At 43.3% G+C, this 25,711-nt stretch overlaps 1 long non-coding RNA gene across 1 annotated transcript in view; it reads left to right on the forward strand.

Annotated features, from left to right (window-relative positions):
* LOC310697714 overlaps window positions 1-25,711 on the forward strand; it is a 294,210-nt gene that overhangs the window by 126,350 nt on the left and 142,149 nt on the right. The window contains exon 2 of the long non-coding RNA XR_014521151.1: window positions 12,970-13,183. This is a non-coding gene — a long non-coding RNA (uncharacterized lncRNA). The remainder of the gene's footprint in view (window positions 1-12,969; window positions 13,184-25,711) is intronic.

Here is a 25,711-nt window from a genome sequence, read left to right on the forward strand (position 1 = left end):
CATTTCTCTAGCTTGACCCACAACTGGTGTTTCTGCAATTGTTGTAGCACTTCCCTAACGTCTTGTACATGTTGCTCCTCGCTATCCGAATAAATCAAGACGTCGTCCAGTAATGCCACACAGCTCTTGTAAAGCAGAGACCCCAACACGTGGTGCATGAAAGCTTGAAAACAGGTGGAGCCTGACTGTAATTCAAAAGGCATAACTAAATATTTAAAGGCCCCTAGGGGGTGAACATGGTGGTCTTCCATTCACCCCCCTCCCTCATCCTGATCAAGTTGTAAGCCCCCCTGAGGTCCAGTTTGGTAAAAATCTTTCCCTTCCTCACTCTCGTCACAATGTCGTCAATTCTGGGCATTGGGAAAGTCACGGGTTCCGACACTAAATTTACGCCACGAAAGTCCACTACAAGCCTGGGTTTATCCGTGTCTTTTTTGTCCACAAAAAACACCGGACTGCCTCCCACTGCTTTCGATTCTCTTATGAATCCTCTCTTTAGGTTCTTGTCAATAAACTCCCGTAACTCCTTCATCTCCCTGTCTGACATGGCATACAGCTTACCCACCGGCAGCTGCGCTCCCGGGAGCAAGTTGATTTGGCAGTCAAAGGGCCTGTGGGGTGGTAGCCTATCTGCCTCCTTCTCACTGAAGACCTCCCTCAGATCAGCATATTGTGGCGGCACCTCCCCTTTCTGTTCCACTGCCATTCCTGCCATTCGGGCTACACTCATCCTTGGTGTTTCCCCTCCTAGGCAGTGCTCCAGGCAGTAGGCTGACCCAAAACTGACTGTCTTCTGATGCCACGCCACCACGGGATCATGTTGTGCTAGCCAGCTCATCCCTAATATTATTAGTGAGGCAACGTGGAAGGCGATCGTCTCTGAGTGCTTAGACACCCTCATTCTCATTGGTGGGGTCTGGTGTGTCACTTCCCCTCCAAGAAGCTCCCTCCCATCAATGGTGGTTACTTGCAAGGGAAAATCCAAAGGTAGCAAGTGAAGCTGGTGCTCTAATGCAAAGTCCTTGCTGAAGAAATTGCAGGAGCTGCCCGAATCCAGCATTCCCTGAACCTTGACTGGGTGCCCATTCGGGAGTTCTAGCACCACCTCAATGGCTATAGCTGCCTTTGGGGAATCTGGTTTGGGCACTTTTACTGGTTGCTTGCCTGGCTGCTGTGCCCGCTGAGTGGCAGCCAAGCGTTCCCGTTTCCCTGCTCCTGTGTCTGTTGCCCCTCCTCCTCACCCCCAGCGGCTCCCACCATTCCTTGCCAGGCCTTTCTTTGCGGGCAGACCCTGGCAAAATGTCCTGGCCGCTGGCAGAGGAAACATTTCTTGGTCGTTTTTCCGTCCTTTCCCTCTCTCTTGCGACTTTCGCTGGAGCTTGAAACCTCCTGGGCACGCGCACCATCTATTTCCATTGGCTCCGCCGCCGGGGAAGGCTGCCTTGGCATCTTTTTTTTCCCCCCTCTTAAATTTTTATTCAGTTTTCCTTTTACTTATATTGGTTACAACCATAATTACAAATTAACAATTTTTTGAACCTCCTCCAGCACCTCCCTCAATCATCCATTTTTCTTATTTTCCCGCATTTTCTATATAATATTGCCGATTTACTATTCACCTTCACCTCTCTACTTCTGTCTTGCAATATACCTTAAAATATTACAAAGTCTCTTTAAACCCCACTAGCGTTGTTTGTTGATCACATATAGTTTCCAGATATTCCGCAAACTTTCCCCAGTCCTCGATGAATTTTTGATCTTTCTGATATCTTATTCTTCCAGTCATTTTATCCAATTCTGCATAATCTATGAGTTTCATCCTCCATTCATTCAAGGTCGGCAATTCCTCCTGTCTCCACCTCTGGGCCATCAGTGTTCTTGCCGCTGTAACAGCGTACTGAAACAGTTTATAATCCCGTCTTTTTATCTCTCTTCCTGTTATTCCTAACAGAAAGGATTCTGGTTTCTTAACAAACGAGTATTTAAGCATCTTTTTCAATTCACTATAGATCATTTCCCAGAATCCCCTCGCCTTCCTGCAAGCCCACCACATGTGAAAGAGAGATCCTTCTTTTTCTTTGCATTTCCAGCACCTATTACATGTCTTGCACATTTTTGCCAGCTTTACCGGTGTAATATACCACCTGTACACCATCATTATGTTTTCCTTTAGTGCTGTACATGCAGTAAATTTCATGTTCTCATTCCATACCTTTTCCCAGTCCTCTAATTGTATATTGTAACCGAAGTCTATGGCCCATTTAATCATGACCGACTTTATCTCCTCGTCTTTTGTTTGCCATTCCAAAAGTATTTTATACATTTTTGAGATTATCCTAACATCATTATCAATTATTTTTGATTGAAATTTAGACACTTTTTCTATATAGCCCCTTTCTTTAAGGTCTTTATTAAACATTGCATTTGCCTGGAAGTAGTGCAGCCAATCATAAACCTGGTCCTTAACTTGTTCGTACGGCTTCAATTTCCATTTCTCCCCCTCTTTCATTACCAACTCACCATATGTTATCCAATTTGGCCTCATATCAATGTTCTTTACCGACATTACCTCTAGTGGTGACAACCAATGCGGGACTTTAAATTCCAAAATATTTTTGTACCTGTCCCAAACCTCTATTATAGAACCCCTAATAACATGATTGGTGAAACCTTTGTGGACTTTCTTCTTCTCCAACCATAAATAGGCGTGCCATCCAAACCTATTATCGAAACCTTCTAGATCTAATAGTTTGTTGTTATTTAATTTTATCCACTCCTTTAACCAGCAAAGACAGGACGCCTCGTAATATAGTTTTAAGTCCGGCAGGGCAAAACCGCCTCTTTCCTTGGCATCTGTTAGTAACTTAAATTGTATTCTTGGCTTTTTGCCCTGCCAGATATATCTCGAAAGCGTTCTTTGCCATTCTTTAAACACGCTTATTCCCCTAATTATAGGGATCATTTGAAACAAAAATATCATCTTTGGAAGCACACACATTTTGATCGTTGATATTCTGCCCCAAAAGGACAGTTTCATTCTACCCCAGGTTTCTAAATCTTTCTTAATTCCGTTCCACACCTGAATATAGTTGTTCTGATATAAATCAATGTTTTTTGGGGTCAACCATATTCCCAAATATTTTACCTTTTTGGCCACATCAATCCCTGATTCTCGTTGCATTTCATCCGTTAAACTCTGGTCGATATTCTTAACCATTATTTTTGTTTTCTTCTTATTTAACGTAAATCCAGCCACTCTACCGAACTGGTCAATTTCCTCCAATACCTCATTTAAGCTGTTTTTACGTTCTTCAATCGTTATTACAATATCGTCGGCAAAGGCTTTGACCTTATATTCATTTTTACCGACTGTCACTCCTTTTATCTTGTCATTATTCCTTATTGAACACAAAAGGACTTCCAGGACTATTATAAATAGCAACGGCGAAAGAGGACACCCCTGTCTAGTACCTTTCAATATCTTAAATTCTTCGGTATGTATATTATTCACAATCAATTTAGCTCTTTGTTCCGAGTAAATTGCCCTTATTCCATTGTAGAATTCATTCCCGACTTCCATCATTTCTAAATTTTTTAACATAAATTCCCACGATATATTATCGAAAGCCTTCTCTGCGTCCACAAACATTAATAAGGCTTGCTTCTCATTCCTTGCAGACAGATATTCCAAAATATTTATTATGTTTCTAACATTATCTTTCATCTGTCTGCCCGGGAGAAAGCCTGCCTGATCTATATGTATTACTTCCTGCAATATCTTCTTTAGTCTTTTTGCTAATATTCCAGCAAAGATCTTATAGTCTGTGTTCAGCAGAGATATTGGTCTATAATTCTTTACTTGTGTCAAATCAGAATCTTGCTTAGGGATGAGCGTAATGAAGGCCTCTTTCCACGTTCCGGGGATATCCTGTTGTTTCAATATATTGTTCATAACTTCCTTTATTGGTACTATTAAGGCGTGCCTCAGTTCTTTGTAATAACTGGATGTTAAGCCATCTGGTCCTGGTGCCTTTCCTTTCTTCAGTTCTTTTATTATTTTGATTATTTCCTCATTTGCAATTGGGGCGTTCAGTCGGTCTTTCTTATCTGTCGGGATCTTTTGCACACTTTTTTCCTTTAAAAATCTTTCTATTTTCTTCATGTTATTCTTTTCTCTGTTGTTATAGAGATGTTTGTAAAAATCCAAGAATCCTTTCCTGATAACTTTAGGATTTTCTACTTCTTCTCCATCTACAATAATTTTGTTAATTGTACTTTGTTCCTTCCTTTTCCTGATTTGCCACGCAAGCCATCTGCCCGATTTATTAGCAAATTCAAAGTTTTTCTGTCGAAGCCTTTTGATGTTCCATTCCACCTCTTTATTTATAATCATTGCAAATTGTGTCTGCAGGACTTTAATGTTCTCTTTTATTTTTAAGCTGTTTGGATTCTTGATTAATTTTGTTTCATTGTCCATTATTTGTTTTAAAATTTCCTTCCTCCCTTTCTCCGTGTTCTTATTCTTAATCGCATTCTGTTGAATGAAGAATCCTCTTATTACTGCTTTGCTTGCGTCCCAGACTATACTCATTTTTGTACCCTTATTCATATTGTCCATAAAATATTCTGTCAGTTTTTTCTTTGCCTCTTGAATAAGCTTTTGGTCGTCCAGGAGATATTCATTAAGTCGCCATCTAAATGATCTTTCTTCGTATCCTTTAACCTCCATTTTTATTGGATTGTGGTCTGATATTGTTTTTGGTTGAATCTCAATCTGTCGGATTCTTGGAGTTAACTCATTAGAGACCCAAATTTGATCAATTCTTGATAAAGAATGATTTGGTTCCGAGTAAAACGTAAACTGCTTCTCCAGCGGGTGTCTGAGTCTCCATATATCAATTAAATTAAAAAATTTTATCATAGTAAAAAAAGTCTTAGGCAATTTTCCTTCTCTACTTACATCTTTTTCTCTTAATCTATCAGTTTCCAGTGAAACTACCCCGTTCATATCTCCCATAAGTATCATTTTTTGGTCCATGTATTCAAACAGCTTCTCTTCCAGATTTTTATAAAAATCAGTCTTGTTCCCATTAGGTGCATAGATCCCGACAATTATTATTTTTTCGCCTTGCCATTTAATCTGTATTACAATTATTCTTCCTTCTTCATCTTTGAAGATTTGATGAGCCTCAATATTCTTCTTTACATATAGTACAACCCCTCTCTTTTTCCCTTTATCAGAAGATACAAATTCGTTTCCCAGTCTATTGTTAATCAAAATTTTCCTGTGCTTTTTTGCCACATGTGTTTCTTGAAGACAGATGATATCGAGGTTTTTCTTTTTTAAGTATTGTTCAATTTTGTTTCGTTTTTTTCCTATCATTCATTCCATTAATGTTCCAATTCCATAGTTTTAGCGCCATCTTTCCTTCCCAATTAAAGATTTATCTAGTTAATTATGATCTAGCTTCTTCCTGTTCTTCTCCCTCTTCTTCTTCTTCTTCCTCTTCTTCTTCCGACTCTCCGTTTTCCTTCTCCTTTTCTTCCAAATGCTTCCTCTCCAATAGACCAACTCCTCCTACTGCTCCTCTTTCTTCTTCCTCTTCTACCGTCAACTCCTTATAGCGTCTCTGGAATTTGCTTGTTTCCTCCGGACTAGTAAGTCTGTGTTTCTTACTTTTGTAGGTAAATGAGATCCCTTGAGGGAATTCCCATTTAAATTCAGTCTTGTTCTTCTTGAGAATTTGGACCAATGGCTTGTATGGGTCTCTTCGTTTCAACAATCTTACTGGAATATCTTTAAAGATAATTATGTAGTTCCCATCAATATTTAATCTTTTTTCTCTGTTTTTTTTGCAGGATTAAATTTCTCATATCTTTATCTTTGAAGGTAATCAGACAATCTCCAGGCATTTTCTTTGTTCTGGTTGTTCTCATTCTTATTCTGAATGCGTTTTGAACTGATCTTTCAACTTCTTCTTTGGGTATCGCCAACCATTGTGCTATTTCTGTTGTCAATTTCTCTCTGATGTTTTCACCTTGTGTTTCGGGGACTGCTCTCAGCCTAAGATTCACCTCCCGTTGCCTCAATTCATTCATCGCGATTGCGTCCCATACTTCTTCTTGTGTTTTGTTAACTTCCAATAATCCTGCTTTTAATTTCTCTTCTTCCCGTTTCACTTCCTTCATTTCTACTCTTGTTTTTTTCATTCCTTCTTCCAGAGATTGTGTTCTTTTGGAGACATCTTTAATTTGACCTCTTAGCTCTTTTACAGTTTCATCAATCTTTTGGTCCATTTTCCCAATTCTCGTATCCACCTGTTCTATTCTTGTATTTACATGCTCCAATTTATCCTCCATATTCTTTTCACTCTGTCTAATTTCGGCGAACATTTTCAAAATTTCTGCCTTAAAGTCTGCATCTGGTTTGGACCCTCTCCTATCTCCTGGTGTTCCACCCTCCCCACCTTTCTTAGGTACGTGGGACATCCTCCCAATATGACCTTTAACTTAGAGTTGACACCACCCTAATATCACTTCAACCTTTTATGGGTTCCAACCTTGTTCACTTACAGCACTCAAAATCCAATTCAAATTCACTAATTCATATAAGTCTAACTTAGGAGTATCGATATTATACCTTTTACCAAAAGTTTACCAAAAGTTCCAAATTTCACCCCCCTCTAGAGTTAAGGAAGGGTAATTAATTAAGTCCAGGAGACTTCAAAGAGTATTCTTCTTGCCACCAATTAGGCTACTCCCTTTAGAAGTCAAAATTTTCCCCAATTATATTCCTATTGTATCGCAAAGAAGTACAAACAAATATAAAAAAGGGAGAGGAAAAAAAGAGAAAGTTCAAAGTTCCAGTCGCAGGAGACAAAAGAGAAAAGAAAGGGGAAGGAAAAAAGAAAAGGAATCTTCTGCCCCCAATTGGGCTAATCCTTATAAGTTCTTATGGAGTAGTTGTAGAATCAGATTTAGTCCGACCTCCAAACAGAGGAATCAAATGGAGCACGAACAACCAATAAACAACCAATAAAAAACAGGTTAAGGAGAGGAGCTAGAAAACAGGTTGTAATTATCCTCCTGGCCACTGGGTGCCCAGGGTCTCTGAAGTGTAGCTGGGTAAAGTACAAAAGAAGGGAAAAAAATAAAAAGTGGTGCAGTAAAAATGGGGGATATTTCAAAACTGCCGAGCCAGTTTTTTCAATTCTCCAATGCCAGTTGAAAGTCCGATATTGTAAGTTAAGTCCGAATAAACTATCTGGTGGGCACCAGAAAAAAAAAGTCTTTTACGAAAAAAAGGGAAAGGCAGGAAAGGAGAAAGCCCGGAAGGCTGACCATACAATGGAGTCGAAGACACTTCCTCTGTTGCGCAGTCTTTTTTTTTTTTAAAAAAGGATCACAGTTAGACTTTCAGCTTCCCCTTTCAAAATTCCAAAGAGGACCTTGAAGTAGCAAATCTTAACCCTCCGTTCCCCCTTTTAGCTTGGGTTCTTCTTTTACAATCAAAAAGTTAGTTTGTATCAGTTAGTTTGTAACAGCCTGAAAGGGGAAAAGAAACAATAGCCGCGAGCAGCGACTCACTTTCACTTTTAACAACTTTGCTTCCCAAATGCGCACACGTTGATTGGAGATAGCGCCGGTCTCGTAATTACTTATTTTTCATCCGGTGCTTTCCTTTGAAGTCCTAGTTTATCTTTGAAAATATTTTAAGCCCGAATTCCTTGGTTTCGAGAGTTGTGGGCTCCCCCAGCAAGCTCGGGGCTTCGTTTTCCGGAGTTAGCTATGGCTTCCCCTTAGCCCACATCTCCTCCCCGCCGCTCTCTTCGCTCCCGTTGGAGTTACCTGGTGGCCGGGTGGTCTGCGTTGTGGCTCTCCGCGGGAACCTGAGTGTCTGAACACCCTCCAGACACTACTTCAGGGGGTCACTGCGCCCAAAGACCCCCCTAAATCCTCCGAAAAACCCGGGATTCTCCGCTAGGAAGAAATCCCCGCTTGCGATGGCGTCGCTCGCAACCGGAAGTCTGTCGGCTGCCTTGGCATCTTAGGAATGCGGTAGTCATGGCAACGCTGCTCTCTTCCTTCCCGCCTCTCCTGAGCCCGCGCTTCCTGCCTCACACCAATCGCAAGTGCAGCTTTGGTCAGCTGGTCCATGGACTGTGGGCGGGGTGCGCGCGAAAGCTCATCCTTGACCGTTGGTGACAACCCCTCCTCAAACAACATTTGTATGGGTTCAGAGTCCAGCTGCCACCCGAGACGGTGAACTATCATAGCAAAACGTGACCAGTAGTCTCTAACTGACTGGTCTCCCTGTTTACAGTTCATCAGTTCCCGTTTTGTCACACTTTGCTCTACATCGCTGGAAAACATCGCGTCCATCGCCTGATAGAATTTCCGTACGTCCTGCATGGCTGCATTCTGCGTCGCCATCAGGGGCCTGATCCATTCCCTAGCCCCATCCTCCAGGTGACCCACGATATAAGCCACTTGCGCTTCATCGTCTGCAAAATCGTTATGCTGCAGTTTCAAGGCGTATTCTATTTCTGTTCTAAACGCTCCGTAATCTTGAGACCTCCCCCCAAACTTATGCACCAGTCCCGGTACCTTCCTTGCTATGGGGGTGGGCTTGCCCTGGGCATCTTGAGACCGTCGTTCGTCCAGCCTCGCTGTCAAGAGGGCTATGTGCTGTTCCAAGTCGCAGTTTCTCTCTGCCAGCGATTGTCCTCCAGCAGCCCCTTCCGTGGCTCTGACTTCTCCTGTCTTACTCATGATGCCGCCTGCTTGTTGCGCACGAGCAACTTTCGGTGACAGACAGATTGCTGTAGTGGTTTGGAGTTACTCGTGCGTAAACTGTCCCCATTTGGGAGCTTAACGGCCTGGGTTAAACCGTCTTGGCTGCACAGCCCATCTCCGCGTGGCTGCCTCACTCGCTAGCAGTATCTGTCTGTGGGCGTTTCTTAAACCTCTTCCAGCATAAAATCTGTTTGACACCCAGTCGTCTCCGCCTCTCATTGCGCGGGAGTCTTCTGCGCAGGGAGGGCGTGGGTAGTGGAGGACCAATGCTCTCTTCACTGACGTCCAGGGAAGAATCCCGGAGCCCTTTCCCCTCTTCCCCCATTTGCTCTCCTGGATCCTTGGTGTTACGCTGATTTCCTTCCCCCTCTATTAAGCTGCGTCTCCCCCTGGTGCTGGTACCTTCTCCTGCAGAATCGGAGAGCCTCTCCTTATCCTGTTGCTCCGATGTCAGTTTCCTGACATGTGTGCTTGCTTTTTTGGCAGAAAATGTGGATGCTCAGCTGGTGCCAGTTGTCCTGGGTGCAAAAAGGCCAGAGGCCGCTTGGCTAGCACTCCGAGAATCTTGTGGAGCTGGGGTGGGAAGCAAGGGCCGAGAAGTGGCTGCATCCGAAAGGGAGAGGCAAGATGGCGCCGGCCACATTCTTGAGAGCCGATAGACAGCTGGGAGGAGCTGGGAACCCCCACAGGGGGGCGAAGGGACTGTTGCTGTTGCTGGCAATGCTGCTGGTGCTTTTGCTGAGCCTGGGAGCTGTTTGGATGCTGCAACGTGTCTGTGTGAGGAGCCAGGAGAGAGGCCAAGTGTTGGGAGCCCTTTACCCACCAGAGGGGGTGCATGAAAACGTCCTGGAGGCTGCGTGTGCAGTGGGGGGGGGGCAGTGACCAGTGAAAGCTCAGAGACGCCTCTTTCTCCAAAAGCTGCTAAGAGTTGTTTACGTCGTGAGTCGGAGCCTGGGAAGCTGAAAAGAGCTAAAGGCTTCAAGGCCGGCCACCTGCAGCAAGTAGAGATAAGAGCTGTGGAGTTGTGTGGGAACGCCGAGACAAGTCCGGTCACCATGGCAACTGAGAGAGTTGCATCTACAGGGACTTCCGGGACGCCGCAGCCACGGGAAGGAGCGCGAGCCTGCCCTTCGGGGGAGTCTCGAACAACACAGAGGTCTAGAGGGGTCACGAAGGCTCCATGAACCTCGTAACCCCAGGAGGATTATCCTGAGGGTCAAGGTACCCAGCGACGCTGCCCAAGCTTCCCTGTATTGTCAGCGTTTTGCAGGGTTTGAGCTGCAGCATGAAGGGGATGTAACAGACTCTGTGTTGTGAAGCCTCAGGCTCCGTGTGAAAGCGGTGAACCTCCGACAACAGTCATAAAACTGGGGAAAAACAAACCAACTAAGCTGATAAAAAGACTAACTAAAGAACCCAGCGTAAAAGGATTACGAAAGGTAATAGGAGCAGGAATCCACTACCGGCGGTAAGAGAAAATGGAGTACAACGTAAGGCTGGGAGAGAGGGAAAACAAAAAAAGCTGCCGCTAAGTGGTTGTAGAAGAGAGACCTCAGATACAAAGTATAAGGACTCTGAGGCAAAGTAACAAATGAAAATATCTTAAGGGATTAGAAAGAAGTGAAAGGAATTTTTCTGTTCAACTTGGTGAGATAGCAGCGTTTATGGAAGAGATTGCAGGGGCGGTTTCATGGCAATTAACTCCTTTGCACGCCGTCTGTAAACATGGTCTGAGTCAAGCAGCATACGCTTAGAGACTTTTATTATTCACACCTCTTTGTTACTCACACCTCTCATATTGGTACAAAGGACAGAAACTGCTATTTTACTCGGGCCAGCTAAAAGAGTGAAAAACAGATTGGCAGCAGGAGGAGGGAAGACGCGGAGAGGCAGCGCCCTTCCAGTGACGTTTGGAAGGAAAAAGAGATTTGTGTGTTTGGAGAAAGCAGCGAGTTTCCGTACCAACACCCTCATTTCGTGTTCTTCTCCCCGATATAAAGAGTCACAACCTAATACGTGTTGAGGTTGGAACTTAACAGGTTAAGTTCTTCCCATGATGCCACACCATTCTGACGTCAATTTTGGAAGCTTGGGAGGAGCTTGGGAAGAGTATGCCAGTCCCACTCTGTGCTTTGTGGGGAAAGGATGCAGTTTTGTCATGGCTGCAAATAGTCCTGGAAATTCCTGAGAAATGTTGGAATAAAAGCTGTAAATAGACAAACCGGTGCTGTGTGTGTTTGTCTGGATGCTAAGCCAAACTACGTGACAGTTTACACCGCTGTGCGAAACTCTGCTGAGACGTGACTGAGAGCTGCGCAAGAGGAAGTGTGCCGGGCGGCCATAAATCGCTAATTGGAGTCGCAAATCAATTAGCGGGGACCGCGGCAGATCAATCAAATTGCACAGGTTATGGGTAACCTAAATCATCGATCGTAAAACTGTCACGGGAGGAGGCTGCCGAAAAAGCTTTGATCTGCGGTGTCGAGCAGAGAAGCACGGCAGGAGGCGAAGGCAAGCAAGCAAGCAAGCTGAAAGACGCTGTGCTGGAGGCTGCAGAGAGCTTGGAGCTGTGCCTAACGTTTGAAGGCAAGCTGACGACGATGCTGAAGCCAGCTTGGAGTTCTGCCTGAAGTTGTGAGAGGCAGGGGAGCTGATCTGCTAGACCGGGAGCTGGAGAGCGGCTGTTTGTTTACGTGAGTACGCTGGGCCCCGGGGGAAGATGGCAGATGGTCAGGAGGTGTTTCAAGCTCCGTTTGAACAGCTTGAGGAACTCACCGTCCTAGCGTGGAATACCTGGACAAAAAGGGTGAGAGCGTGGTTTTTAGCCACGGAAGTTTGGGACATTTCCCAGAGGGAACCAGTGCAACTGGTGGACAGAGTTGCAGGAAAGTCGCAATCTGTTTCTCTGGAGGAGAAAATGCAGAGGGAGAAAGCTATGAAAGCTGAGGTCTGCATGTTGAGAGCAGGTGTTCATGCTAATTTGCAACATCACCTGGGGAGCGTTGAATCTGCGTGTGAGGCCTGGAGTGTGCTGAAACGTCTGTGTGAAGACTCAGCAGGCGGCCAAGGGCAGGTGGAAGCTGAAAGCCTAGAGATGGCTGGAGCCCCTGTTCCTGATGATTTAGCCTCAAGGAGTGCTAGTGAGCAAGTCGGGGGGCGGAAGCTTCCAAAGGCAAGTTTGAAAAGTTTTCCACTGAACCTGCTGGAATGAAGCGGCAGTTCAGAGGGGGCGGATCTGGCAAGGAGTGCTTTTCCGGAAGAAGGAGGGCCAAGCCAGCTGAAAAGAGCCCCAGGCAGTGTTTTTCCACTGGAGTTCGTCGTTGCTACGTGTGTAAAGCACCGGGACATCTGCGGCGAGATTGCCCCCACCGGAGCAGAGAGGCAAGACAGGATGTTGCCAAGGTCAAACAGCTGAACTCTCATGGGAATCAGTCGGGTTTCCATGGCAACCAGTCTGGAAAAACAACCAGGCGTGGGACTGAGGCTGGTGGACGTGCCAGGTGCCAGGAGGAGACTTATCAAATAACAGCTAGTCTGGCTTTGTCTGAAGACAGCTGTGACACAAGCTCAGAGCTAAGTTTTGTTATTGACTCTGCAGCTAATTGCAATTTGATTCCAGTGACACCTGCTGTTGAGAGGTGGAATTGCAAGGCAATTCCGGTTGGGAAAACTGTACTGTTTGCAAATGGACAGAAAAAATATGTGACTAACGTTACAAATCTCTTTATGTCTATTTTACAGGAAACGTTGGAGTGTTGTACTGTTCCTGGGATACACCACTGTCTTTTATCTGTGCCTTATTTACTGAAAATGGGATTTACGGTTTGTTTTCAGGATGATGTGTGCAAAATCTCCCTAGGAGGGAGGATGCTTGCCAAGGATATAAAGGGGCAGAATGATCTCTTCATTCTTAAAACGCCTCTGGAGGGTGGTGGGAATGCTGGAAAAGCACAGGTGCAGTGTGCTAAGGTTCCCAGTCATGTGCAAAAGTTGCACAGGTGCACAAAAGGGTGTAAAATCACACAATGTGGGAGGTCCCAAGGGTGCAGGGCATGCAAAGGTGCAAAGGTACTTGGTTTTCCCCGGGTTTGGGAGGGTAGCCAAAGAGCCCTTTAAGTTTGTTCACACAGATCTGTCAGGACCCATGAGGTCTGAGAGTCTGGGTGGGGCCAGGTATGTGCTGTCGCTGACAGATGACCACAGCCAGGTTGGCTGGTGTTTCTCTCTCAAATCACAGGGGGAGGTGGCGCAACTGATCCAGGATTGGGTTGCAGAGGTGGAACGAAGTTTCTCCACCAGGGTGCAAGGGTTCAAGAGCGACCGAGGGTCACAGTTTACTGGGTCTGCTCTGGAGGAGTTTTTCAAGGAAAAGGGAATACGTCACCAGGTGACGGGTGCAAAGTCTCCTCAAGGGGAGGAGAGGGAGGCAGAGGCTGATCCCGGTGATGGGGACCAGGTCCAGGATCAGGGTTCAGAACCCGGTGATGGGGACCAGGTCCAGGGTCAGGGGTCAGGGCAGGTTTGGGCATCTCCAAGGGTTGTGAAAGGAATGTCCAGGTGTGAGGCTTCATCTCCGGTAAGCGTAATGGAGAAAGCTCACGGACGGGTTGTCAAGTCAGAGGGGGAAAAGTCTGACGGAGAAGACACAACTGCTGTCCCAAGTGGGTCAGAGGGGTTTCAGGTCACGGGTGCGTGGGAAAGTGTCGCACAGTGTGATTCTGGGAGTGTTGAAAGGGTTCAACAGGTGCCTGGGAAAGATGCCGGGAAAGGGCACAAGGCAAAGGGAAAGGTGTTGAACTCAAAAGGGTCTTGTCAGAAGGTGCAGCAAGGGGGGGTGTTGAGGTTGGAACTTAACAGGTTAAGTTCTTCCCATGATGCCACACCATTCTGACGTCAATTTTGGAAGCTTGGGAGGAGCTTGGGAAGAGTATGCCAGTCCCACTCTGTGCTTTGTGGGGAAAGGATGCAGTTTTGTCATGGCTGCAAATAGTCCTGGAAATTCCTGAGAAATGTTGGAATAAAAGCTGTAAATAGACAAACCGGTGCTGTGTGTGTTTGTCTGGATGCTAAGCCAAACTACGTGACAGTTTACACCGCTGTGCGAAACTCTGCTGAGACGTGACTGAGAGCTGCGCAAGAGGAAGTGTGCCGGGCGGCCATAAATCGCTAATTGGAGTCGCAAATCAATTAGCGGGGACCGCGGCAGATCAATCAAATTGCACAATACGTTGGCTGGAGAAGAGGGGGTTTACTTTCTAGATTATTTCACCGCTACAGCGGAAAGAGACTGAGAACTTTTGGAAAGGGGGAAAGCGAAATCAAGACGGTGGGTCAGGACTTTTTGCAACATATAAAAGCTTTTCCACTCAGGAGACGCTCTAATTGGGTCCTGCCCCACACCCATATGCCCACTTTTGGATTAAGACACACCCCACACTCCGTTTAAGTTCCAGGGGATTATTGGCCACTGGGATTTAAGCCAATGGTCTCAGTAACTTTGGCGATTATTTCTGTGCTGCTTATATAGTCCTTTTATGAACTTTGCAAGCTCTTTTTCTTTTTTTTCTCTCCTTTTCTCTTTTTTGCTCTGTGCCACTGGTTGATATTTGGGTCACCCTCTTCCACCCCTCATTGTTTGATTACCTTCTTTATCTTGATCGCTTTCCCTTATCCTCCTAATAGGCTTTTTCTTTTCTTTTTCTTCTTTTTTCCCCCCTGTGGTACGGTACCTCCTTATTCTTAGGCCCCCCCCCCAATGGCGGACAAAACAAAGTGAAACAGTTTAACGGACTAGAGAGAAGGGAAAGGAAGCTTTCTGTCTCACCGGGTCGGAGACTGCGATAGCAACGACCGGCGCGGATTTTTGTGGATGGTTTTTCCTTCCTTCACTCCTTGGAATACAGCGCTCCTCCACCTCTTTGAATACAACGTTCAAGAGGGGAGCGACACAAACAGTACAGCTTCAATTTTCCCTGTAACATCTGAGAGACGTGGGTTTTGCCACTAGAATACTTTCTCTCTTTATACCAAAGGAGGAAGACTATTAAATATATAAAATGAAAAACGGATCGAAAAAGGGGGTGGGAACACCAGTAGAAAGGAGGCCATCAAGACAAGAAGAGGGGAAAGAGGCGAAAGAAATCAAAGATTACGATAGTTTGATGGCTGAAATAAGAAAAGAATTTAAAAATAATGAACAATATATCGAGAGAAAGTTATTAGAAGTGCAAGATATTTTGGATAAGAAATTGGAGGGGGTGGTAGGCGAACTGACAGGAAAAGTTAAAGAATTATCGGTAAGAGCTAAGGTACTGGAGGATTCAATGAAAAGGGTGCAAAAAGATACGAAGGACAGTAAGAAGGAGGTGGACAGGATTAGAGTAGAAGTGAAAGAGATAGGAAAGATACAGGAAGAGCTGATGGACAACATGGCTATGACACAGATGAGACAAAATCAATCAAATCTGAAGTTTAGAGGAATACCGGAGAGTCTAAATGAGAATATAAGATCTAAAATGGTTAAAGAGTTAGCAACTTGGCTAGACAGGAAGGAAGAAGAGATAAATTACTCTCTTGTAAACATATTCAGGATAAAAACAAAATCGGTCAAAGCCAAAGGGAAAAAATTACCAGGAGATGTATTAGCCATGTTCAATTCGTTGGAGATAAGAAATGAAATACTGAAACAGAATTATAACAAAAGGTTATATATTGAAGGAAACCCAATTATTATATTAAAAGAGATTCCTTCGAGATTTCTTCCAAGGAGGGACCCTTATAAAAAACTAACCAACCAGCTGAAGAAAAACGGGATCCTGTATAGATGGGAAATCCCGGAAGGTATTTCATTCTACTTCAAGGAAAAAAGATTTAAACTGTCCACCCCTTCAGAACTTCAGAAATTTGCAAGGAGATACGAGAAGGACTTTGGAAGGATGACGGGGTGGGAGGAGGAGGTTGGGAAGCAACAGGGGGAGGAGGGGGAGGGAGAGGAGAGCGAAGAAGAAGAAGGAGAGGAGGGAGAAAGGGAAGAAGTAGAGATAGAAGACAAAGAACAGTAGTTTCTATTTAGATTTGATAAACTTATTAACACTATATAACAGATGACTTTAAAAATACTAAATTGGAATGTGAATGGGCTGAACAATAAAAACAAAAGGAACCAGATTGCACATATATTATTGAAAAAGAATTGCGACCTAATTTGTCTACAAGAGACTCATGTAATAAACAAGCATAAGAGAATTCTGAGTAACAAGAGACTAGGATTGGACTTTGTGACATCGGATAAGGTTAAGAAAAGAGGCGTAGTAATATATATAAAGGAAAAATTTGAACCAAAATTATTGTATAAAGATGATCAAGGGAGACTGATTGTAGTACAGATGGTCTTTCAAGGAGAAAAAATAATTGTTGTTGGAATATATGCGCCAAATGAGAAAAAGTCAGTTTTTTTCTCTGAATTAGGTAATAAGTTAATGGAGTGGATGGATCAAAAAATGATACTGATGGGTGACTTTAATGGGGTGGTAGCACCAGACTTGGATAGATCAACAAAAAAGCAAAAGACGAAGGAAGGTAAACTACCCTGCTCTTTTTGTGACATGGTTGATAATATGGGACTAATTGACGCCTGGAGATTTAAAAACCCCACTATTAAACAATACACCTTCTTTTCAAACCCAAACCAGAGTTGGGGAAGAACAGATAGTGTTTGGATATCGAAGGAAATGATACAAAATTTAATTAAGTCTGAAATTCTTCCACGAACAATATCTGATCATAATGCGGTTTCTATAGAATTAAGAGGTAAAGATGTTAGAGTAGGATGATGGAGAATGAATGAATTCTTATTCAATGATCAGAAAATTGTAACAAAGGCTAAAGAAACAATTGAATAATACTTTAAATGGAATTTAAATGGAGAAACTGCTATAGAGATGGTGTGGGATGCAGGAAAGGCAGTTATGAGGGGTTTTTTGATTCAGAAAAATAGTCACTTAGGGAAAGAAAAAGAGAAAAAGAAAGAACAGATTTTAACACAGATAATAGAAAATGAAAGAAAATTAACTATTAACCCTGATGAGAAGACGGCAAAACAAAAAATATAAAGATACTACAAGCCAAATTTTCTACAATAATCAACCAAGAGATTGAATGGAAAATTAAAACGATGAAACAGAAGAACTTTGAATCAGCAAATAGGGTAGGGAAATATTTGGCGTGGCAAATAAGAGAAAGAAGGAAACAAAATGTGATTTGTAAGATAAGGGAAGGAGAAAGGATGGTAGAGGAACCAAAAGAGATAAAAAAGATATTTCAAAAGTATTATAAGGATTTATATAAAAGAGGAAAGGAAACAGATTATGAAATAGATTGCTTCTTACAAGAACACCATCTGCAACAGATCTCAAAAGAAGAAAAAGAGCTATTAGATCAAAACATTACACAAGAAGAGATAAAGGAGGCTATAAAAAAGATGAAATCCGGGAAAGCGCCGGGGCCGGATGGCCTTCCGGCTAAATACTACAAAATATTAAGTGACCAAGTATCACCAATGTTATGTGAAGTGATGAACAATATAATAAAAGAGGGAAGGATCCCGAACACCTGGAAGGAAGCATATATTACATTGATTCCTAAAAAAGATGTGGATGCTCTGGAAGTGAAGAATTATAGGCCAATTTTGTTATTAAATAATGATTATAAACTGTTTGCTGACGTAATGGCAGAAAGATTAAAAAAGGTTTTAAACAACAGAATTCATAAAGATCAAACGGGCTTCCTTCCAGGGAGACAACTAAGGGACAATGTAAGAAATGTGATAGACATTATTGAATATTTGGACACCAGAATAGATAAACAGGCAGCCCTGGTATTCATAGATGCCGAAAAGGCATTTGATAATATTTCATGGGGCTTCCTGATGAAAAGTTTGAAATTTATGGGAATGGGAGAAAAATTTAGAAGAGGCATAGAAGCAATTTATCATGAACAAAAGGCAAAACTGGTAATAAATAATACTACAACAGAATTTTTTAATATACATAAAGGGACTAGACAAGGTTGCCCCCTGTCTCCTCTATTGTTTATAACAGTATTAGAAATACTCAATAAGAGACTGAGAGAAGCAACAGAGGTTAAAGGAATTAAGGTTGGAAAGAGGGAATACAAAATCAAAGCTTTTGCGGATGATATTGTACTAACACTAGAGGACCCAAAGAATAGCGTAAAAGAAGCCCTACAAATATTTGAAGAGTTTGGTGCTGTGGCAGGACTCAAGGTAAATAAAAATAAAACTAAAATGTTGGTTAAAAACTTAACTAAGGAAGAAACGACAGATCTAGAACAAAGGGCGGGTATTATGACAGCTAAAAAAGTGAAATATCTATCCTTTTTGGGGAGGATAGCGGTTGTTAAAATGAATGTTCTGCCCAGAATGTTGTTCTTATTTCAAACTATCCCTGTACTTAAAGGTTTAAAGCAGTGTAAGGAATGGCAGAGAGCCCTGGCAAGATATATCTGGCAGGGAAAAAGACCGCGGATAAAAATGAAAATATTGGTAGACAAAAAGGAAAGAGGAGGCTTTTCCTTACTGGACTTGAGTCTATATTATGAAGCCGCGTCTTTATTGTGGCTAAAAGACTGGATAAGATTGGAAAATAGAGATATAATAGATTTGGAGGGCTTCAATAACAGGTACGGATGGCATTCGTACCTGTGGTACGAAAAGGTGAAGGTTCATAGGGGCTTCCTAAACCATATTTTTAGGGGACCAATATACCAGGTATGGGAGAGAAATAAAAATCTCCTGGAAAGGAAGACTCCCTGGTGGATCTCACCATTAGAGGTGTTAACGATTAGGAAAACAAATATGGAAGAGAGGAATGCCACCTATGAAGAACTTATAAGTAAAACAGAACAAGGGAACAAACTTAGACCCTACGAAGAGATAAAAAACTTATTCACTGGCTGGTTGCAATACCACCAGGTGAATGATTTGTTAAAAGAAGATAAAAAGAAACTGGGCTTTGAAGACAAAAAATCTAAGTTCCACGTGGAGGTAGTTGAAGGTAAAAATAAAATACTGTCTAGGATATATGATATGCTACTGGAGTGGTACACAAAAGACGAGGAGGTGAAGGAGGCAATGATTAAATGGGCAATAGACATCGGCCATAATCTTGACTTTGAATGGTGGGAGGAACTGTGGAACAGTAGTATAAAGTTTACGGCGTGTATGGCACTGAGGGAAAATATCTGGAAAATGATATATAGGTGGTATCACACGCCGGTGAAATTGGCTAAAATGTATAGGTTAAAGAATAAAAGATGTTGGAAATGTGGTGAAGCAGAAGGCGACTTTTATCACATGTGGTGGTCATGTAATAAAGTGAAAGGCTTTGGGGAACTAATTTATAACGAGCTTAAAAAAATACTTAAATACACTTTTCCCAAAAGACCTGAAGCCTTTCTGCTAGGAATGATGGGTAAAGAAATTAGAAAAGAAGATAAGAACATATTTCTTTATGCCACCACAGCTGCAAGAATTATGTTGGCACAAAACTGGAAAACGGAAACCATACCCAGTATAAAGGATTGGCAGGTCAAAATGGTAAACTATGCCGAGCTTGCTAGACTAACAGGTAGAATACGAGACCAAGATGAACAGAAATTTCAAAAAAATTGGAATAAATATTGGAATTATGTCGGAACCAATTTGTAGAGGAAACTGGCGGGGTTGGAATAAATCTAACAGTGAGTGATTAACTTTTAAGAATAAAAAAAAAAAAAACGTGATTGTGGAATTTATTTGATACTTACCAAAAGGGTGGAGGGGAGTCCAGGACTCGGCAGAGCCCGAAATATTATGATTTTCTTTATCTTTTTATGATTTTTTGTATAATTTGGGGAAGGGAAATAATAAATTATGTAAATATGTACTCATATGTATACTGATATGTTTAGCGGTATGTCTATTTGTATATTTTCTTTGTGTAATTTGAATAAAAATGTACTGGGGGAAAAAAAGAAAAAAGAAAAAGAGAGAGTTGCATCTACGGAAGCTGTGAAGGTCCTGGGCAAGTCTTCCTGCCGGGGGGAGTCTGTTGCCGTGACAACCAGAGAGGACATCTGCAGAAGCCCCAAGGAGGGGGGTAGTGAGAAAATTGTTGCCCTGACGACCCAGGAATGTCAACAACAAGACTTTCTTACTGTAATAATCGACAGTGGAGCCGCCAACTCGCTGGTGCCATCTAGCAGTCTTTTGAGAAATTGCAGGACAGTAAAAACTCAGAAATTTGTGACGATCGCGGATGGAAGCAGAAAAAGACTAACAGAGACAGGCTTTCTTCTGTCCCTTCCTTAAGCATGAAGTCAAAGCTTTTGCGGTAACTGTTAAGTGTGCATGACCTACTAGTTGATGGTTTTCATGTCTCTTTTGCAGGTGACAAATGTGAATTTTCCAAGGATGGGAAACACGTGTACACAGTGCAGTCTAAAGATAATTTGTTTCCTCAGGAGAGGATGACACCGAAGAGGCGAAGGGCCAATGTGTGAATGTGACGCCTCACCATGGTTGTTCACATATTTGGCACCAACGCTTCGCCCATTTGAATTGGAGATATCTTCAGAAAGCACCAGAGCTGACACAAGGGTGCAAATTTAATGTTTGTGACAAATCTTTAGATTGCAATGCATATAAACAGGCAAAAATTGTGACATGCTCATATCCAAAGTCAGAGAGGCGGACCACACAACCCTTTGAATTAATTCATTCAGATTTGTGTGGACCCATGTCAGTTGAGTCACTGGGAGGATCAAAGTATTCTCTGCTTTTGATTGATGATTTTTCGAGGTCTGCTTGGACCTTCTCTCTGAAAACGAAAGGGGAGGCGGCTAAAATGATCAGGGATTGGATCACCGCAGTTGAGGTAACCTTTTCCACCAAAGTTCGTGGTTTTCTTTTTTTTTTTAATGCATTTTTATTGAAGTTATACACAAAAAACAGACATATATGAAAATACAGAGAAAAAATTACAAAGAAAAAAGAAAAGAAAAGAAAAGAAAAACCACACATCCGAAAAAAGAAAAACACACAATCTGAACTTCCCTCCGTCCTTTTGATAAGTATCAAATATCTCCTTCCATTACGTATTTGATTTTCAATCTATAGTCTTAAATTCACTCGCTGGTCGTATTGTTCTAACCCCGTCAGTTCACTTTAAGCATTTATTCCAATATATTTCCAAAATTTACTCCAATTTTTCAGAAATTTCTGTTCATCCTGATCTCTTATTTTACCTGTTAGTTTGTCAAGCTCAGCATAGTTTACCATTCTAATCTGCCAGTCCTTTATGTTGGGGATGGTTTCCACTTTCCAATATTGTGCCAACATAATTCTCGCTGCTGTGGTGGCGTAGAGGAATATCGTCCTATCTTCCTTTTTAATTTCTTTATCCATCATTCCCAACAGGAAGGCTTCAGGCCTCTTGGGAAAGGTATACTTAAATATTTTTTTAAGTTCATTATAAATTAATTCCCAAAAGCCTTTCACCTTTTTACATGTCCACCATAAATGATATAGGTCACCCTCCACCTCGCCACATTTCCAGCATCTCTTATCCTTTAATCTATACATTTTGGCCAATTTCACAGGGGTGTGGTACCATCTATATAGCATCTTCCAGATATTTTCTCTCAGTGCCATACATGCTGTGAACTTTATGTTACAATTCCAAACTTCTATCCACCTTTCAAAATCAATATTATAACCAAAGTCAGTTGCCCATTTAATCATTGCCTCCTTCACCTCCTCGTCTTTTGTGTACCACTCTAGTAATATATCATAAATTCTGGACAGGGTTTTATTTTTGCCTTCTATTACTTCTATATTAAATTTTGATTTTTTATCATCAAAACCCGCCTTCCTCTTATCCTCTTTTAACAAATCATTCACCTGGTGGTATTGCAGCCAACCAGTGAATAAATTTTTTATTTCTTCATAAGGTCTAAGTTTGGGCCCTTGGTCAGTTTTTCTTAACATTTCTTCATAGGTGGCGTTTATCTCCTCCATATTTATTTTCTTGATCGTTAAGGCCTCTATTGGTGAAATCCACCATGGGGTCTTTCTTTCAAGGAGGTTTTTGTTCCTTTCCCATGCTTGATATAATGGTCCCCTAAAAATATGGTCTAAGAAACTCTTGTGAACTTTCACTTTCCCATACCAAAGGTACGAATGCCATCCGTACCAATTATTAAAGCCTTCCAGGTCCAGTAGCTCTCTATTCTCCAGTTTTATCCAATCTTTTACCCAATATATACAAGCCGCTTCATAGTATAAGCTTAGGTCCGGGAGAGAAAAACCCCCTCTTTCTTTTTTGTCTATCAAAATTTTCATTTTTATCCGTGGCCTTTTCCCCTGCCAAATATACTTTGCCAAGGCTCTCTGCCACTCTTTACATTGTTTTAGGCCTTTAAGTATGGGGATGGTTTGGAATAAAAATAACATTCTGGGCAGAATGTTCATTTTAACAACAGCTATCCTCCCCAAAAAGGAGAGTTTCATCCTCCCCCAAATTTCCATGTCTTTCTTTATACTCCTCCAGGTGGCATCGTAATTATCCTTGTATAAATTTATGTTCTTAGCTGTAACCCAGATCCCAAGATATTTCACTTTCTTAGCTACCGCAATTTTGGTCTTTCTTTCTAGATCTATCACTTCTTCCTTTGTTAAATTTTTAACTAACATTTTGGTTTTGGTTTTATTTACCTTAAGTCCTGCCACGGCTCCAAATTCGTCAATTTTTTGTAAAGCTTCTTTTACGCTGTTTTTTGGGTCTTCTAAGGTTAGTACAATGTCATCTGCAAAGGCCTTGATTTTGTATTCCCTCTTTCCTACCCTGACTCCTGTGACTTCTGTTGCCCCCCTCAGTCTCTCGTTTAGTATTTCTAATACTGTTATAAACAATAGAGGGGACAGGGGGCAGCCTTGTCTAGTTCCTTTATATATACTAAAATATTCTGTTGTGGTGTTGTTTATTACCAATTTTGCCTTCTGTTCCTTATATATAGCTTCTATGCCTTTTCTAAATTTCTCTCCCATTCCCATCATTTCCAAACTTTTCTTCAAGAAATCCCACGAGATGTTATCAAACGCTTTCTCAGCATCTATGAATACCAAGGCCGCTTGTCTATCTATGCTCATATCCAAATATTCAATAATGTCTATCAAGTTCCTTACATTGTCCCTTAATTGTCTCCCTGGGAGGAAGCCCGTTTGATCTTTATGTATTCTGTTGTTCAAAACCTTTTTTAGTCTTTCTGCCATTATATCTGCAAATAGCTTATAATCATTATTCAGTAGTGAAATTGGCCTATAGTTTTTCACTTCCAAAGTATCTGCCTCTTTTTTGGGAATCAAAGTAATATATGCTTCCTTCCAGGTATTCGGGATCCTTCTGTCAGGGAACTGCCATCGGAGCATCAGGTGGTGGAGGGACTCAGGGAGGAAGAAAGAGACTCAACAGCTGAAGCAGGGACCAGCAGGGGGAGGAGTGGGTCTCTGAGGGAATGCGAGCAGGAGGGAGGGCTCAGGGAAGCTTCCAGCGAGAACAGTGGGGAGGTATCTGAGTCTCCCATAGGGAGACCCACACCTCGCCGGAAACTGTCACGCCGTGAGTCCAGGAGACGCGTTTCCGTTAAGGAGCTCCTTTGCTGGAAACGCTTCCGCAGACAGCCACTGTCGGACTCTACTAGTGACTAGAGCAGACATGTCTGAGGAGCTCCGTCACACACGGAGGTTTGTGGGGTCGCACAAACTCTGAGGGAGCACATTTTTACGCACAAGCAGCTAATCAATCCCTAACAGCAGTCCGACAGTCTCTGTACGCTGCCTGTGCAAGAGAAAGCATCATGAGCGAACCAACCGGAACCGGAGGAGCGGGGGCTGGAGCTGGTCCAAGCTTGGAAGATAGATACCGAGCGTTGGAGGTCCAACTGGCGCTGCAGACGGCGAGGCTGGAGGAGAGAAGGGCTCAGGATGCAGACAAGAAGGGGAGAGCCACTCAATTCCCCAGAAAGGTACCAGGATTGGTGCAAAAATTTGGGGGGGACCCCAAGGATTACCATGCCTTTAGGACAGAGATGCAATATGCCATTAATGTGCAGTTCGATGAGTTCCCTGATGAGGAATCGCGAGTTGCTTTCGTAATTGGGCATCTTGAGAAAGGGGCGAGAGACTGGGTTCGACCCCTAATGGCAACGCACAATGACATACTAAAGGACACGAGGAAGTTCTTTCGTGCAATGGATATCATGTTTTCCAGCGATATTGAGGAAGGGGCGGTGCGCAGACAGCTAATGGCTTGTAAGCAGGGAAGTCGATCTGTCCGTGAGTACTGGACTGAGTTTACCATGCTGATTCACAGACTGAGTTGGGATTTATCGGCGGCACCCATTCAAATGCTATTTGAAGAAGGTCTTTCTTCGGCGGTGAAAGACGAGCTGTCACGGAGCCCCAGGGCGGAGTCTATGGATCAGCTGACCAAATCTGCGCTGACCATAGGAGCGCGGCAGGAGGCAAGAGCCTTGGAGAGGCGGGAAGGGAGAGGGGAACGTTGGAAGGAGTTCCGCATTCCAGACATTCCTGAGCCAGCTTTCCCGCCGGCAGAGCCGATGGAAATCGGAACAGCGCGCGCGCGCGCATTTTCAAAAACCAGCGAGGGGGCTAAGGAGGAGGGAAAGGGCCCCCGGAAATGCTATCTCTGCCAACAGCCAGGCCACTTTGCCAGAGTCTGCCCCCAGAGGAAGGAATGGCAAGGGATGGTGGGAGCTGTTGAGGGGGGAGAACAGGGGGGAACGGAGCAGGTAAAAGCCAACGCCTGGTTGCCACAATCGGGGCACTGCAGCCAGGCCAAAGAGCAGTGAAAGTGCCCGTGCCAGAAGCTCCTCGACCTGCTCTAGTGATTGAAGTGTCGCTAGAGCTGCAAAATGGGCACCCCCTAAAAATAAAGGCGCTATTGGACTCAGGCAGCTCCTGCAATTTTATGAGCAAGGAGTTTGCTGCTGAACACCAGATACAGACTATCCCTTTAAGCAACCCCCTGCAGGTGACCACGATTGATGGCAGGGAGTTGTTGGGAGGAGGAGTCAGCTTGCAGACTGTCCCAATGATAATGAGGGTGGCAAGGCACACAGAACTGATAGCGTTTAATGTGGCCACCCTGGGAGGCGCTCCCATTATTTTGGGAATGAGCTGGCTAGCTCTACATGATCCGCTGGTTGGCTGGCATCAAAGAGTGGTGTCCTTTGGTTCAGCACATTGCTTAGAACACTGCAAAGGGGAAAAGGGTTCAGCAGGGGCCCAAGCCACCCTAGCAGGGACTGAAGTAATGGAGAAGGTGAAGGTACCACCACAGTATGCAGATCTCAGCGACGTGTTCAGCGAGAAGGAAGCTGACCAACTACCACCTCATAGACCCTTTGATTGCCAGATCAATTTACTCCCTGGAGCACAGCTTCCCGTGGGCAAGTTGTATGCCATGTCAGACAGAGAAATGCAGGAGTTGCGAGGGTTTATTGACAAGAACCTGAAGAGAGGCTTCATCAGAGAGTCCAAAGCAGCAGGGGGTAGCCCAGTGTTCTTTGTGGACAAAAAAAACGCGGACAAGCCGAGACTTGTATGCGATTTTAGGAGGTTAAATGCAGTGACTGAACCGGTGGCTTTCCCTATGCCCAGAATTGATGATATTTTGACCAGGGTGAGGAAGGGAAAGATTTTTACAAAGCTGGATCTAAGGGGGGCGTACAACCTGATACGCATAAGGAAAGGGGATGAATGGAAAACCACCATGTTTACCCCTTTGGGGGCATTTGAATACCTCGTTATGCCATTTGGATTACAAGCAGGCTCAGC

This window comes from Podarcis liolepis, assembly GCF_965112155.1.
Source record: "Podarcis liolepis genome assembly, chromosome: W".
In the NCBI taxonomy this organism is placed as follows: Eukaryota; Metazoa; Chordata; class Lepidosauria; order Squamata; family Lacertidae; genus Podarcis; species Podarcis liolepis.